This window comes from Alligator mississippiensis, chromosome 3, assembly GCF_030867095.1.
Source record: "Alligator mississippiensis isolate rAllMis1 chromosome 3, rAllMis1, whole genome shotgun sequence".
Lineage (NCBI taxonomy): Eukaryota > Metazoa > Chordata > Crocodylia > Alligatoridae > Alligator > Alligator mississippiensis.
This window is the reverse complement of record NC_081826.1, coordinates 170,247,729-170,265,422: the sequence shown is the minus strand read 5'-3', so window position 1 is coordinate 170,265,422 and position 17,694 is coordinate 170,247,729. Positions and strand designations below refer to the sequence as shown.

Here is a 17,694-nt window from a genome sequence, read left to right as displayed (position 1 = left end):
AGGAAGAATTTTAATCATCTCTGTAACAGGTTGACTGCTGCCCCCTTTAATGTTTGCTGAGCTATGGGGAATGTTAAATTTTGTTCCATGATGTGGCCCTTTGGGTTCTGGAAGTTCAAGAGCAGTCTGCTGAAAGCCACTGGGGAGAATGGGTTTCATAGAGTTCCTCATTGGGAAGCCCAGACTAGAAGACAGAGCCCTACAAAAAAGAACTGTGGAGACCTCTAACAGGGGAAAGACAGGGGAAACTAGATGCACATTTTTTCTGATAAAAGAGTCCATTCAATCTGACCATACAGCTATATCTCCATACAGCTATAGTCATACCTGTCGCATCAGTCAGATTTCTATATAAATTTTGCATGCATAGAAAATGCATTATAAATTGAGTTCTAGGAAATTTAATACTCTCATCTCAAATACAATTGTTGGGTGCTAATATTTGCAGATTAAACCTATTTCTGTGACAAAGTGAATTAACTGAAACAACACACTTCAGTTAATACTAGAAAGTAGTTTAGTAATCTAGACAAAATTTTAATACATGATAGAAGAAAGTCAAGATTTTCAGATGAACAATCAGTAAAGTGTTGTTGACTGTTAAATAAAACTTCTTTAAAAACTCATAACTGCCCATTGTGTCTGTAAATATTACAAAATATTTCCAGCTACAAAGTAAATCCAGCTATGTCCCTGACCAGCACTAGGGATTCTATAATCTTGAACTTCTCTTCAGAGATTGATGAAAATATGCTTGTCAGTGGGTATTCTGTCTGATGGCTGCATAATTTCCAAGGTGGTTTCGTGAATAGCTGCCTGATTGCCATGAGAACAGTCTAATCGAAAAATCTCAAAAGGAAATGAATAGACCGCATAAAATTTGCAAGTCTCAGCAGGGCAAAAGAAGGGTGAAAGCATGTAACTCCTCAACACAGCTTCAAGTATTCAGAATATTTTACTGCTGGGTATTTGCAACTGGCTTTTAAGTCCAGAATTTTTAAATTTTTGCAATGATTAGAAATGGCAGGAGTCTGTGTGAGACATTAAACTACATCTTGAAAAGAAATAGTGTGCTGCTGACAAACAACATTAATCAGACAGAACTGTGTGGTAGGGAATAAAATCCTGGTTCTTCAGAACAAAAACTAAATTCCTAACAGTTGAGGTAAACAAAATTGAGTGTCTATCTTCGGTAAATCCCTTACGCGCCGTGGGCTTAATCTCTCAAAGTACTGAGTGGGAGTGGAGAGAACATAACTAGGAATAGTCATGTCTTTTTTAAAACCAAGAAATACAGATATCACATATATCACCATTAAATTACAACTTCTTAGATATATCAGGAGATGATGGCGTAAAGGGATCCAGGGATTTGGTTCAGGCCCTTCTCTGTATAGCCCATCTGCTTGCATATTTTAGTCAACAAACAAAATTTCTTGGGAGTCTTTGTAAAATGCATATGCACTGAAATGAACCCGAAAGTTTGCTTAATAACTATTCTCCAACTATTTGGGTTGGTCTAATAAAAGATATCAAATTCATCCAAGGAACCTTGTCTGCCTATGTACTGAAATATTCCTTATGTCTCATGAAGATTTGCTAAGCCCAAAGTCTCCTGATGCATATATTGAAAATCCATTAAATGAAAGAACTTTCAAAACATAAGCTGTTTAGAACTGAGCACTATAGAATAGGTATGATGCATTAAATACAGAATTGAGTAGCCACAGAACCACACAGTCTTACCAGGCCCTTTCAGATATGGCTACCTTATATAAAAGTTTTAAACAAAAGAGAGAGATGTAACAATTGAATGTATCCCTTCAGGATCAGATTCTGCCATTCTTCCTGACATTTGATTAGGAATTTACTCTAGGAGCAGTTTCAATTATTTTTAATCTGTTTATTACATAAGAAGGGGTTCACTCACAAAACGTAACAATATCTTTCCTTTTTTAAAAGAGAATGTTGCTCTGAAAAACCTCCAAGATAAAATTTGACCCAAAGTTTTAGGTAAAAATGGGATTAATGTTTCTTTTTTTTTTTAAATCCTAATTTTTCAGTCTAACTTGTTGATATAAGAGCACCTGTAATCATAAGATATGGGTTTTTCTGAACTCCAACATTCCAAAAGCAATTTTGTCATTATACAAAACATTTTGCTATGTCATGAATTCATGTAATGGAATATTGTCTAAATTAATTTTTTAATAAATAAAAATGATTTTTAAAATATTTTCAAAGGACTGCAAAATGGAAATAATTTTCATAACTTAATTCATAATCCTGTTAATTGTGTTGCAAATTAACTGGGTTTTTTGCCAACAACTGTGCTGCCCCTTTAATCACTTAAAAATTCATGTTTGCCCACATTTGCTTAGCAGAGCATTACAACTGCTAAGGGAACGCCAAGGCAGAGATGGAACTAGGGCTAGGGACCAGAATTAAGGATAAACAAAAAGTCCTTTTTTCAAATACATAGGGAGTAAGAAGGCGGCACTGGGTAACGTGGGGCCCCTACAGGATAGGCTTGGCAATCTGGTGACTGCAGCAAAAGAAAAAGCTGACCTCTTTAATGAATTCTTTGCCTCCATATTTCTGAACAGGAACTGGCACATTTCCGCCACTAGGATTACGGACAGACCCAGGGGAGGCACTGCCATGCCTAGAGTCAGGGATGACCTAGTTAGGGAACTTTTGGAGGAGCTGGATGTGTTTAAATCAGCAGGTCCATATGCTCTTCACCTGAGGGTGCTGAGGGAATTGGCGGAGGTCATAGCGGGGCCCCTGGCATGGCTTTGTGAGCACTCATGGGGCTCTGGCCAGGTACCAGAGGATTGGAAAAGGGCCAATGTGGTCCCCATTTACAAGAAGGGGAGAAAGGAGGACCCTGACAATTATAGGCCAGTCAGTCTTACCTTGGTCCTTGGGAAGACCTTTGAGAAAATTATCAAGGAGTGCATCTGCCAGGGCCCAGCAGGGGAGATAATGCTCAGGGGTAACCAACACAGATCCTGCCAGACTAACCTGGTTTCCTTTTATGATAAGGTCACACAGTCCCTGGATGAGGGTGTCAAGGTGGATGTTGTATTCCTGGACTTTAAGAAGGCCTTTGACACTATTTCTCACTACATTCTCTGAAAAAAACTAGGTGACTGCAGCATTGATGCCTACACAGTCAGATGGGTGGCAAATTGGCTAGATGGTCACACACAGAGAGTGGTGGTGAATGGGTCATTTTCGACCTGGAGGGATGTGGGCAGTGGAGTCCCCCAGGGCTCGGGCCTGGGGCCTGTACTGTTCAATTTCTTTATCAGTGATCTGGATGTGGGTGTGGAAAGCACACTGTCCAAATTCGCTGATGATACCAAGATGGGGGGCAAGGTGGGCACGCTGGAGGGGAGGGTCAGAGTCCAGCTAGATCTAGACAGGTTACAGATGTGGGTGGATGAGAATAGGATGGAATTCAACACAGAAAAGTGCAGGGTACTGCATCTAGGGAGAAGGAACCAGCAACACACCTGTAGGCTGGGGAAAACCTTTCTTGTTAACACAGTGGCAGAAAGGGACCTTGGATTCATTGTTGACTCCAGGATGAACATGAGCCGCCAATGCAAGCAAGCGGTCAGTAAGGCTAACCGCACCTTGTCGTGCATCTACAGATGCATCACAAGCAGGTCCAGGGAGGTGATCCTTCCCCTCTATGCGACATTGGTCAGGCTACAGTTGGAGTACTGCATCCAGTTCTGGGCGCCGCTCTTCAAGAGGGATGTGGCTAGCATTGAGAGTGTCCAGGGGAGGGCCACTCACATGGTCAAGGGGCAGCAGGTCAGGCCCTACGAAGGGAGGCTAAAGGGCCTGAATCTATTCAGCCTCCACAAGAGAAGGCTGAGAGGGGACCTGGTGGCTATTTACAAACTCACCGGGGGGATCAGCAGAAATTGAGTGAGGCTCTGTTCCCCCAGGCACCACTCAGGGTTACTAGGAATAATGGCCACAAATTGTTAGAGAAGATTCAGGCTAGACATCAAGAGGCATTACTTTAAGGTTTGGGCTTCCAGACTCTGGAATAGACTCCCAAGGAAGGTGGTGCTCTCTCCTACCTTGGGGGTCTTCAAGAGGAGGCTGGATAGATATTTGGCTGGGGTGTTATGACCCCAGCACTTGTTCCTGCCCAGGGAAGGGGGACCAGCCCGATGATCTGTATAGGTCCCTTCTGACCCTAAGCACTATAAAACTGGTTGAGAGTTTATTAGCTATGTCTAACTTGTGAGTACCTCTCCCCTGAAGAGTAGCTTAGGAGTTGTGGAGAGAATTAAATATCACTGGCAGTCATGGTGGGCAGAAAGGCAGGAGGAGGGGGCATAAGGCAGACAAAGCACCAGAAGTAAAGAATAAGCAATGGCTACACTGGAAGTGAGTAAAAGACCATAAAAAGGAAAAGAACAGAAGACAAAACTTTGCTTTTTTCATAACAACATACTGAAATCCCACGTGTGGTGGATTCTGTGCATAGATTCCACAGGGATATGTCAAGAGCATGGGATCTCACCTCAAACAGCTAAAATAAATTCAAGGATTCCTGAAAAATTCAATTTTGATAACAAAAAGACAAAGAGGGTCTACTGGTTCTCTCTCCAGACCAGGGGTTTTCAGTCGGGGGTACATCTTCCCGTGGGGGTACTTTGGAAGGCCCCAGGGGGTACACAGAGAACCCAGTGGCACTTCCAGGTTCACCAGCAGCACCTCTGGTCTTGCTGCCACAACTGGGGGTACTCCGTTGACCGGCTTTCAGGGGTACCCGGACCAAAAAAGGTTGAAAACTCCCTCTCTAGACCTTAATCCAAGACTGGATACAGCAATCTCAGCAATAATTTATAGCAACTCAGACTTCTGCTAAGACTTTTGCTCCAACACCAAAACCATATTATAGTTTATCTGATAACAATCTCATTGACAGTATTTCTTTATAGGGCATTAAACTGTGAGAGAAAGATTTTCTCAGTTTTCTAAGATTACTCTCTTCCAGATGGAACAACCAAAAACAATAATTAGTCAGCACCATCATTTTCTTCAAATGGAAAGAACTGTCACAGAGGTTAAGCATAAATATGACTTGGCTGTTAACAAATCAAACCTTCTTTAAAATTTAGTAATTGGAAGTAGGACAAGATATTTAGACACTGAAAACCAAACTAGAAAAAAACTCTTAAGTAATAGAAATAACATGAAAGAGAATGAAGATGGGCCAGTAGTTTATTTATGAATGCAACATTTTATTTTGCAACTAGCATTTAACATAGTTTCATAGTTGGCTTCATAGTTGGTAGGGTTGGAAGGGACCTGAGCAGATTATCAAGTCCGACCCCCTGCCATGACCCCGGCAAGGTGATTATCTAGCCTCCTTTTGAAGACCCCCAGGGTAGAAGCAAGCAAGTTGGTTCCAGATCCTGGCCACCCTGACTGTTAAGTAATGCTTCCTGATGTCCAGCCTGAACCTACTATCAGTCAACTTCTGACTGTTATTCCTGGTTACTGCTGGTAGTGCTTAGGGAAACAGGGTCTCTTCCATTCCCTGCTGGTCCCCCTTGGTAAGTTTATAGACGGCCACCAGATCCCCCCTCAGCCTTCTCTTGTGGAGGCTGAACAGGTTCAGGTCCCATAGCCTCTCCTTGCAGGGCCTGCCCTGCTGTCCCCTGATCATGCGAGTGGCCCTCCTTTGGACCCTCTCAATGCTGTCCACATCCCTCATGAGTAACCTGATCCCAGAGATGGATCTTCAGTTCTAAACACATCTAGAAAATTTAAGTGTGCTCCAGAAATTGCTGAATGCCCTCAAATGCCACATATTCTGCATCCAAAAGGATTGATTCTGAAGACATGACATCTGGGAACGTTAGTTCACTTAGGGCCAGGCACTTGAAATCAGGAAGAAATATCATATTTTTGTCAATTTAAGTTTTGTGGAGGCTTTCATAATTTTTCCAACAAAAACTAGAGTTAAACACAAGGGAAAGTAGATTTTCTTTGAACCACTAAGTACAGAAGTTCCACAAGAGATTTTAAAAAAATCAATTATATTTGATTCAGAAAAGGAACCAGAAGAATCATAGTGGTGTGACAAAAGCAAACAATTAGTTACTACAAACATTCAACAAGAGAGAATACCCAGGAAGCTGTTATATGCAACACTTTCCTATTCAATAATCCTATCCCATGAGATATATGCAGGTAACTAGCTAAAAAAAAAAATCCTGCTGATTTGAAATATACCTAGTTGACCACACCTAACTTAATTGTCCATGATTTAACATCTTTTGGATTCACGTCAATATGGTAGATACTCAGCTGCTTACAGACATGGGGCAGAGGACAGAAACAAACAGCGCTTTACTTTAAGCTCAGGGAGGTTCAGCAGGGCTTTTTGGTGCTTTTATCTAATAGCTGACTGAATCAGCTATTAGATAAAAGTGCCAAAAAGCCCTGCTGAAGAACACAATCTATATAGATGCTGCGGAGCCGGGTAGAACTAACATGCTTCCTTTTCCAGTAAAGTGTTTCCCTACACCCCATATCTGTCAGCAGCCATTATGTCTTATTGCAGACTATTTTATTCCTAATGGCCTTTTCTTTCTACAGATGATGGCAATGGGGTTTTTCATAATAATGTTTTTGGAATAACAGAGTTATATTGCCTGTAATCTATTTTTGCCCATCTGCAACCTTCCAAAGTGCAATAACTCTAAGTTTAAAAATATATATAAAAATCAGAATCATAGGGCTCACCATACAGTAAAGGAAAGCAAAAGTGGGGGTTGAGAAGAAAAATTTAACTGTAAAACCAATGGCAATATATATGTTTTGTTGATTAAATAGGGTGTTTTTTGTTTGCTGTTTTTTGTAAATGTTCTGTTTATTAAAATATGTCTTATTATAGAATTTGTCTTATTATTTCAAGTGAATCTGTAGAGGCAAAGATTTGCAGATGAATTTTTTTAAGAATCTTAATGGTCTACAGTATATTGCCAGCAATCATTATCTACTAGGCAGGCAATTTTTTTCCTAGAACTGGTAACAGATGCATTGCCGTGTTTATTCTATTCTAACTTACATACTCAGATACTGATTGTTGTAGTTATAATAGGGCTGTGTGACATTTTGACAGGTGTTTCGTTTCAAAGCTGTTTTGACACGTTTTGAGCTTGAAACAGCGAACTAGAAACAAAACGAAAGGCTTTGAAACAGCTTCAAAATGAAGCAAGGGCACACAAAACATTTTAAAAGGTTTCAAAACATCTCAAGTTTTGAAGCGGGGCTTGCTTGCAGCTAGACAGAAGCTAAGGAGAGGAAGGGGGAAGAGGGAGAAAGGACTACTCTGACATTGACATCTAGCTCCCGGTTTGATTACCCAGCTCTCTGATCGCTTCCCCCAGCTCTTTGCTCGTTTCCCCAGCTCTTCCAGGGGTTGCAGGCCCCCGATTTGCACATGGGGTTTCAGCAGACTGGGGCCAGTGGCAGCCGCTCAGCACAGCCTGTGTCGAGCACCAGGAAGACTGTGGTGCTGCCACTGGCCCCAGCCTGCAGTGGCAGTCTGCTAAAATCCAGAGCACAGATCTGAGGGCCCGCACCTCTCCAGGAAGAGCTGGAGGAATGATCAGAGAGCTGAGGGAAGTGATCAGAGAGCTGGGGAATTGAACTGGGGGCTGGGAAATTGAGCCAGGGGCTGGATAAATGCTCAGGTCCCAGCTCCCAGTTCAATTTCCCAGCTCCCCGATCTTTCCCCCAGCTCTTCCTGGAGGGCACAGGCCCCCAGATGTTGCAGGATGACAGCAGGCTACCAGCTGGGGATGGTGGTGGCTCTGGGCTATTTCCCCAGCCAGCAGCAGCAGCCTGCATGCAGATCTGGGGGCCATGCCCCTAAGAAGAGCTGGGGGAATGATCAGAGAGCTGGAGAATCGGGAGCTCCGGCTGACGGGTGGATCCACCCCAGCTCCCAAACAGCGCACAGTGCCCTGCCGAGCTGCGCTGCACCTGCACAATGGTGCAGCTGCCACATGGGTACCGGGGAGAATGGGGGGGCAATCCCCGCTGCCCCATGCTGCATGGGGGGGCTCTGCCACGAGCACCCAGAGGCCCAGTCACTGCTACTAGAGCCAGTGAGTGCAGAGCTTTTGTTTGGGTTTTTTTAAGCTCTGCACACCTACTGCAGAGCATGCAGATGACAGCATGCTGCTGCTGCCACTGACAGCTAGGGCCAGTGCCATCGCTAGCATCTGAGCCTGTCTGGCGCAGCCTACACAGAGTGCTGGGAAGAACCCAGTGCTGGCGCTGGTCCTAGCCAGCAGTGGCAGCCTGCTGTCATCCCGCACGCAGATCTAGGGGCCCGTGCCCTCCTGGGAGGGCTGTAGGGCTGTGCCAGACTCCTCCCAGTGGGGAGAAGGCCCCTGGATCTGCGTCCAGGATGACAGCGTGCTGCCGGTGGCAGCAAGTGATACTAGTTTTGCTTTGAACAGTTTGAAATGCAGTTTCACAAAAGCCCCTGCACCTATATCCTTGAAACATGGCAGGCTTCATGCTCTCAGAACGGGCTACCATTCCTGCAATTTTCATCAGAAGCAGGCAAGAAATGACAAAGTTATAGGCATTTTCATGATTCCCCATTATAATCTATGGGCGAAATGTCAAAACACGTCAAAACAGCATCAAAACGGTTTTGATTAAATGAAACTGAACAGTGCTTCGAAACAGTGAAATGAAACATTGTCTCTGCGAAATGGCAAAATGGAAGTTGAAACGAAATGGTGCTGTTTTGCATGGCCCTAATTTATAATGGATGCAAGTGTGCGCATGCACACACGCACATAAACACACCCCTCTATTTTTAAATGTGAAAAGAAATGGATTTTTTTTAATTAAATGTTAATTTCCCAGCAAGGTATGCCCCTCATCAACCTCAAGGGGTGCTTATTCAAGTACATGAAGTAAAATGCTTTTTCTGAAGGATTACATTGAATTATAGTTCTCAAATGCTGGATGGCATGCAATCTTTCCTGAGCTACATCTGTGCTTAAGCAGCATAGCACTGTGGACTGAAATGTTGTGTATTTATTCAAATACAAGACACCCCCCAATAATTAGATTATATAGACAGAACATTAATACATTTATTCTAATTTTCCATGTACAAAATCTAATTATTGGAAGATTATCTTAAATTCAACCCCTTGCTACTGTAAAGAATGGGAAAGAATTGATGAGGGGCCAGTAATGGGGCAGGCTAAAGGGAGACAGAGTGGGGAAGGCAGTAGGTTGGTATATTGTAGGGCAGGTGGTGGGGGGGCAGTAATGGGGCAGGCAGTGGGAGATGGTGGGGGGAGGCAGTGAGAGAGGCAGGCAGCTCACCCCCTGCTGCCTGTTCCTCCCTACTTACCCCCATTGTGCCAAGTCCTGCTAAAGCCTCAGGGTGCCCTGACCCCCCACTCCTCCTTTCCCCCTCCACACCACTTCTGCCCCCCCCCCACAGGCTTCAGTCCCTGTCCCCCTTCCTCGCATCCCCCCATCAAAGTCTCTCTCCTCCCCTGCACTTAACTTTGCTTCATGCCAGCAGGCTGAGTCCCTGCTGCAACCTGGAGCATGAAGCATGGCTCCAGCCTGGTCCCATAGCAGCAACATGAAGCTAGCATTGCTGGTACAGAGCCAGTCCATGATCCAGTGAGGTTGGAGCTCACTAGCACAGAGCAAAGGTAAGGAGTAATGCAGCAAAGGGGAGAGAGGGGAAGAAGCAGCAGGGCGGAGAAGGAAATGGGGGGAGACTGGGGGCTGTGGGGGAGGAGTCATGGGTCTGCAGGGGTAGCAGGGAGCAGGCAGCAGCTGCAGCTCTGGCTCCAGCCCTAACCCCTGCCCCACACATCCTTCTGCTCGATTCTAAGATAATGGTCTCCCCCCTGCACCATATTATATGGGTGGGGCAACCTCAACTTTCAATGAGTAAATACAGTAACTCAAATTTTATATCATTCTTATGGAACATTTTTAGAATACTGAATATTCTTCTAGAGAAATCACTCCAAAAACCCTGTGGATTTGAGTGAACAATGAAATCCTTTTTATGCTTTTTTTTTAAACCATATTACACATGGCTCTAGCAGTCACATGGTTCTCCTAGATAGTAAAGGATATAGATAGCTATGCATGCCTATGGAATTTAACAGAAAAATTTTGTGTAAGGTTTCTGTAACCTTTCTAGAAGACATCCACACAACCACCCGAACAGTCTGCCCAGCATAAGAGACATGGATGAAGAAAGCAGGGAGGAAACCAGCAGGAACCAGATGATAAAAGTAAAACAGGGTCTTGGTATTCAGGCTTGGAGAAAGACACATGTATGAGAGTGTTCATAGCATCCTAGAGTGCCAACAGAGAAAGCTGATTAGTCTTAATGGAGTGCATAACAGAATCAGAAGCAGGTCAGGTCCAAAATTATTCTTGCACAAGTGCCTATGTTCCAAATGGGAAGAGAACTGGACTACTAAATGAATATTAGCATTAGAACAGACAGAAGAATTGAAACATTAGTTATGCATTCACATTTCAATTGTGTGTGTTACCACTTGGGTTCAGCTCAGTAGCCATACAGTGCAATAGCAGCTTTGTGTACATAGTATATAAAATAATGTGTCAAGACCAACGCTCAATGGAAAGTTACACTGACTCCAGTAAACTCTGAATTCTTAGCTACATTAAAAAAAACAAAATCTTATCTCAGTGTTCTGAATGAAGACACAAAGATTTGGATACTTGTATTTAAGTCATCTCTTTCATTTAAAGAAAAAAAAAACCTGTTAACCTGTCAACATTTAGAGAACCATCTGACATACAAACTTTCCAGTAACTTTTTCTTTACTTTTCAGAGTAGTCTTCTAACCCCAAGTCAGTGACTTTCTTGATATCCAGTTGGCTCAAATTTCAAACAATAGGTTCTTGTCAGTGCTTAACTTTTGCTTTTGTTACAAACATCTGATGCCTCAAGGAACCATCTGAAATGACTTCTAAAAGTATACACAAAGAAGTCAGCACAGGAAGCTATTTGGCAGCACACAACTGCAACTGTTAAGTCTCAAAAGTATATTACATATACTTCCTTGTGCTTACCAGTCACTTTATCTAGTAAGTATATACCTACAGACAGAGTACTTTTGGGGCAGAGGGTAGAATCTGTTACAACAATGTGGGGAAAAAAATTTAAACATTGGCTTAAGCTTACATAAAACGTTTCCTGGCCCAGTAAGACAGTGGAGAAAAGTATGAGGATTTATGAAAAGGTTTTTTAAATGCACAGAAAAACCCAAATGGGAAGGTTTCAAGTTGAAACTTTACAGTGAAGCCAAGTCACATCGAGAAAGAATATTGTATTTACTCAAATCTAAGCTGACCCTGAATTTAAGATGACACCCCTCCCCCCCCCAATCATTTAATTCAATGTAAGAAACAATTATACATTTGTTCTAATTTTCTAGGTATAGAACCTAATTATTGGAGGGTTGTCTTAAATTCATTCCCTCTCACCCACTGCTACAGCACGGCAAGCGGTGGCTGAGGATCTGGTGGCTTCCTTGCCCCCACTCCTCCCTGCAGCCTTCCTGTCCCCCTGCCACTTACAACCCACACTCCCAGGTAGCCACAGCCTCTACCCTCCCTCCCCACAATCTCTCCCCCCTCTCCTTGCCCCCCTAGTCTCTGTTTCTTGCTCCCCCTGCCCCCCACTTACTGTCAGATATTGATTGAACCCTGTTCCCACTCAGAGCACAGCATGTGGATGTATAGGCCGTGCTGGCTATGCATCAGTGTTAGGACTGATGATAGGCCAGCTGCAGAGGCCAAATGAAGCGGGGTGCAGAAGGACGCTCTGGGTTGGACTTTGGCCCTGACCCAGGCTCAATGTCAGTCAGACCTGCAGCAGCCACCTGCTCCCCCACAATCCAAGATGAAGGGTCTCTCCCCATGCTGATGGAGGGAAACAGCCTTGTCTTGTACTTGAGAAAATGCAATAGATTTTTTAATAACACTATTCCATTTGTTTAAAGCTAAAAAAAAAAAGTCTTAAGTATTTCTACTGTTGTTATATGATATGAAAGAAAACAGAATGATCATGGAGAAAAAGAAACAAAAAGAAGATAGGAACTCCCTCCAGGTTTCTCAGCTGTCATTTAAAGTTCTAAAAACATCTGTCCTTTTAAATTATTCTTCAAACTAATCTGGGGAGGATAGTACCTGTACTTTAAAAGCGCGCACACACACACACACGCACACACACGGAGAGAGGGGGAGAGAGGGAGAGAGAGAGACAGAGAGAGACAGAGAGAGGGAGAGTGCTTCTGCAAAACTTTAGGATCCCCAGATATGCTGAATTTGATATACAACCAGCACCCATGGATTCTAGGGGAATCATCTACAGGCATGTAGCTAAACATTTGCAGACATATGCCTTCGCTGTATTCTCTAAGCCTTGGTGTGTTTATATGCTCTGCCACATTAACCATGTCAAAATAGTTCCCCTCTCTCCCCCTCAAAAAATCTAAAACTGCTGGGAGTTGAAAAACGAGTAGGGATAAACATGAAGACATTTTTATTCGTATACCTTGGAATGTAACTGAACAAATACACAGAAGTTTGGGTTTATCTTATTTTAGATGAAGACTTACATCAACAAGAAACTTACTTACTAGTCAAGAACGTCTGAAACAAAGTTAACAGATTTGACAACCTGAATTTAGTATGCAAGAATGCATCCTTTTGAAGATTAAGACACTGTCTTCTTCCATAGTTATCTACTGTTTTTGTGAGTAGTAGCTTGAGGCCAGACTCATTGCAAATGTATGCACCATTTATACTAAATTTTCATTAAAAAGGCTAGAAATTGTTTTATGAAATTTTATCACGTTCTTTGGTGACTTTCCTTCAAAAAGTTGTCATAATATTAAGTTTTTCAAGTGCACATCCAAAGATGTGCCAGCCATGTAAGTATGGAATAGGATTTGATGGCTCCAAAGGAAGATATGATAGGAAATCTTTTAGTCACTGGATTCACTTTCTGTCAGGCAGGAAATGAGCAGCTGGACAGGAAATAAAAGGCCTGTGCTATAAAACAAGTAAGGAAAATAAAATGAAGAAGCACAGGTGTGAAAAGATTCATCGCTTTGATCTGCTTAACAACTTAGCATTCACTATGAGAAGCATGTCGGTTAACAAGGTTTTTCTCATCATTTACAATAGCACTCTTGATTCATAAGAAGGTAAAAAACAGACTAAACATGTATCTAACACAAAGACATATAATATTTTAAATGACAATTCAAAGGAGTTGGAAGAAGGAGATGTTTTGGGAGGAGATCAAAGCAGCATCTATTAGAGGGGATGGGATAGCACATTCACTTATAGGCATATGATATCTAAAGTGTGCAAGTTTGGAGAGAGAAGGCACATTTCCACTGCCTTCATGAAACACAGCCTGCCCACTTGCTCCCACTCCCTAGAGCCAAATCCCAGAAATGAGGCAATGTTGTAGACTTAAAGCAGCACTAAGAGGCTAAAGTGTTGTGTCCACACAGCCCTGTTCTAAAGAGGACACACTGCCTATTCTGGGGAGTTAGCTTATACAGAACAGGAAGGAGTTGGCTGATGCCCAAAGCAACACTCCCAGCCACAGTAGAGGCCCCATAAATATACTATAAGTGGGTACATGTACAACATTAAGATATGGCCCTATGCTTATAGTTCAGACAGGAGGGCACCAGCCTGGGACTTTAGAGATCTGAGTTCAGCAGCCTCTTTTGCCACAGACTGTGACCTTGGACATTGTTGGCACTGGATTTATGACCCAGATGCCTTGTTCTGGGTGGACCCAAACCCTCAGACTGACTATGACCTCTCCATTTGATAATAAGCAAATTGTATTGATACGCAGTGATAGCATATACGAATGCAAGCATTTCTGTACATCTACCAGTGCTGCGGCTGTCATCAGAGTCAAGGTACATCTGGCCAGATGTGAATTTCACTCTGAGGTACTCTCTTCAATGACAGATGTCAGCAGCCTGGACGTTGGAGGCCAAGCCTCACTAGTGGATGAGATGGGCTGGTGGTATGCCCTCTGTCCATGGTGCCATGGATTTCTCTCTTGGAAACCCTTTGGGGGACCCCTCTAAGCAAGGCTGTCCCGGGGGGGTGGGGGGGAGCAAATCGGGGCAACCGCCTCAGGCCCCATGCTTTGCGGGGCCCTGTGGAGCTAGGCAGAGTGGCTGTGGCGACTCCGCACTGCAGACACATTCATGTCAGGCGACTAGGCACACCCCCACCCCCGCCGCTGAATCCAGTGCGTCTGGCTGCTTGGCAGCCCTCCCCGCAACAGAATCTGCCACCAGCTTTCTCGCGTCTGGGGGCAGGGCCCCACACAGGCTGATTTGACCTGGGCCCTGCACCCTGCTCAGGTTGTCTCTGCCTTTCAGAGACAAGGTTCCTTTGTTGCTCTGAAGTCACTGCTTTTGCATTGTTTTTGCCTCCTGATGACTCTTCATTCATGGCTATCACTGACTGGTCTCTCTGTGGTCATCATACTGTCCACATTCTGTCCTATCAATATATTGATTCATTCCACAAGCACACATCCTAATTTGGGCTTTCCTGACCTTTTCCTAATTTAATCTGTTCCCCCCAAACCGGAAAACTCAGGCCCCCACTTTGGGGCCTTGTAAATTGGTGCCAACTTATTTCATGTTATGGAACAGTGTGGAACATGCCCACAATTTCCCGGGCTATGTGTATATCCGTTGGCCTTGTTGCTTGCTTGAAGGCTGTGAAACTGTAACAACCAGGCTTTTAAAAATGAATTAACCTTTGCTGCTGCCCTGGACCACTATTCTAATACATATATATATTACCTACAAGCCAATTCCCAAAAACAAATCTCTAAATACCATTTTCTAGCCATCAGACATGTTATGTTGTCTTTACTTCAGCTCTTGCTTTGTTAAAGAGTGGAAATAGCCCTGGCCTAGCTACCAGGGGGTTTTGCAAAGACACCTGTGTTAAAGACTGAGAGGAATTAAACACTACAGTAATGCTAGCCATATACTGACTGAATGGACACATTATTTGATCTATCTCCCTATTCTGTAGATAACTGTGCCTATTACGTATTAGTGATAGTTGTATTTTTCCATGCCAAGTCTATAACTTTTAATGGCCATTTTTTATTAGATCAGCTACCTATTTTTCAGGAAGGTTGATAATCTGTATGGTCTAGTCAGCACTGGAGAGCCCGCACTTGAACTTATGCTTGAACCACATTAAAAACTAGAGCACTTTATAACCTCTAAATTCAGGTTTTCTATAGCACCTTTGCATCAATAAAAGAATCGCTATTCATTGAGGACTAAAGGAAACTAGAATCCTGGAATTTTTATGGATTTAATTTCTTCTTTCAAAATCCCACTTGACAATCAGTTTTCTTCACTGAAGGCTTAAACAAATACATGTGAAAGTGTCCATTTCACTTTGAAGACATATCTAGTAAGTTTGGCTCATCTATTTTACTGACATCTGACCTGCATGTGTAAAACCTAATCTTCCTGCCTTTTAAATAAATGTCAGAATTACAAATATGAATAGGATCCAGATTAAGTCCATAGATTTTGGTCTGGTGACATGATTTTGGACTATATTTTCATACAATGCTGAACAGAATAATTGCTATAATTATTTGCTTAACTAATTATATCATGCAGTGTCAGAATGTATGTCTCTCTCTATTACATGGCCAGGCTTTTCTTGGGTTACTAAGGATACAACATTACAAACTGAAACTAGAAATGTGATGTAAACAAGAAATTCAGTCTGAGGCTGAGGGAAGTCAGTTCAGAAGAACCTAACGTTTCTATTGATCTAAGGGTATAGATATATGAACAATTAACTGCAGTGTTAACATGGCTTGGCTTTACTGTCTATCATATACTTCACAGTAATTGCCTCTGTACTTGTTCTAACCTTGCAGTAAGTAAAATATAAACTACAGTTTAGAGATCAGAGGTCCATCATGATGATGAAGACACTTACAGTAAGATGGAGCCTTTTTTAGACAATCTACTGATGGAACGGACAGGGGTAAAGATAGAATAAAGGAAACATCATCTTCATTTCACAGATTAGTCAAGGAAACAAAGAAATTAAGTCATTTTCTCAAGGTAGACAAGGTTCTCTGGGTAAAGGTGATACCTTATTAGACCAACTAAATAGTTGGAAAAATTGTTCTTTGCAAGCTCTCAGGTACAAACACCCTTCTTCGGGCAGAGGGAGAGTTTCCCTCTATTTATCAGACCAACTAAATAGATATTCTAATAAAATATATCACATTTATTAGACCAACTAACAGTGGTCTAATACAAGATATCACATTTTCCCAAAAAACCTTGTCTACCTATGTCCTTAAACCAACACAGCTAAAACATCTTCCATGTTTCAGGGGTATTTACCATGATTTAACCAAGTCACTCAAGTAAAGGGTCAAATTGAATTATGGCTCTGAGAGTCCTCGTCTATTTCTCTGATCACTTCTCTGGATGTTCATTTGCTTTTGCTTATATGCAAGATTTTTTTTTTTAGCATAATAAAGAATACAGTGGTACATATTGCCTTCCAGGAACCTAATGTTGTGTTTTCCACTTGAAAAACATTGGTACTTTTACAAAGGGTTTTTTTTATGGGGTTGTAAAGTGTTTTGTTTGAAGGATGCCTCCAGCAGACACAAAGCAGAGTTGATTCCTGCCAAGGGGCAGATGGTATTTTCAATCACGCTATTTTACTTTATTATTGAATAAACTGAATAGCAAATACATTTGACCTATATTTAAATTAACTGATTAAGACACATCCCTGCCTTGGTGAATTTGACTCTAAATTACACAAATGAAGAAAAAAATCCCCACACAAAACAAGATACTAACAACAGCAATAAGAATGAAGAGGAGATGAAGTTACATGGCTGTTAACAATGATCAGTTGCCTGGTGCCAATAAAATGGATTTTTTGCTGAAATGTTTCAGAATATGAGCTCTTATCTGTAAAGCACTCAAGGCCCAAGGTGGCAAGTACATGACTGCAATGGGATTTGTGGTTTTTCAGCTTCAGTAAAAAGCCGTAAAAAAACAAGTACAGATTTATGAATTTAAGGCTATGGCTTGAAATTGTGAACTGAACATAATTAAGCTTAACAGTGATGTCAGAGACACTGCCCTGGAAATATTAAACTATAGGTATTTAGCTAATGGTCTTGTTAACCTTTAAAGCAAATAAAAATCATTCAAGTGTCATCATTGTTACTTCATAGCTGATCCAAGCATGCAAGTGATAGACAAGGAAATATCATGAGAGGTTGAAGCTGGGGTTCTGTGTGAAATGTTGTAGAATAGGACCTTTCATTTTTTCTTCATGAATCCAGTGCTGAAGGTGGGAAGAAGATTTAAAAGAAGGAGATTTTAAAAAGGAAGGATCTGAAACGTCAGGTGAAAATAGGGAGATTCTTCTAGATATTAAGTGAAATACAAAAATGCAAGCATTCTTAGTTACAGTGGGGTACCGCACTTCCATCTGGACCCATGGAGTAGAAATGGATGAGTGGGAACCATGTGTGAGGATGCAGAG

General features: G+C 42.3%; 1 protein-coding gene across 4 annotated transcripts in view; it reads right to left on the bottom strand.

Moving 5' to 3' along the window:
* LINGO2 (leucine rich repeat and Ig domain containing 2) overlaps positions 1-17,694 on the bottom strand; it is a 993,495-nt gene that overhangs the window by 719,878 nt on the left and 255,923 nt on the right. The gene's annotated exons all lie outside the window — the stretch shown is intronic.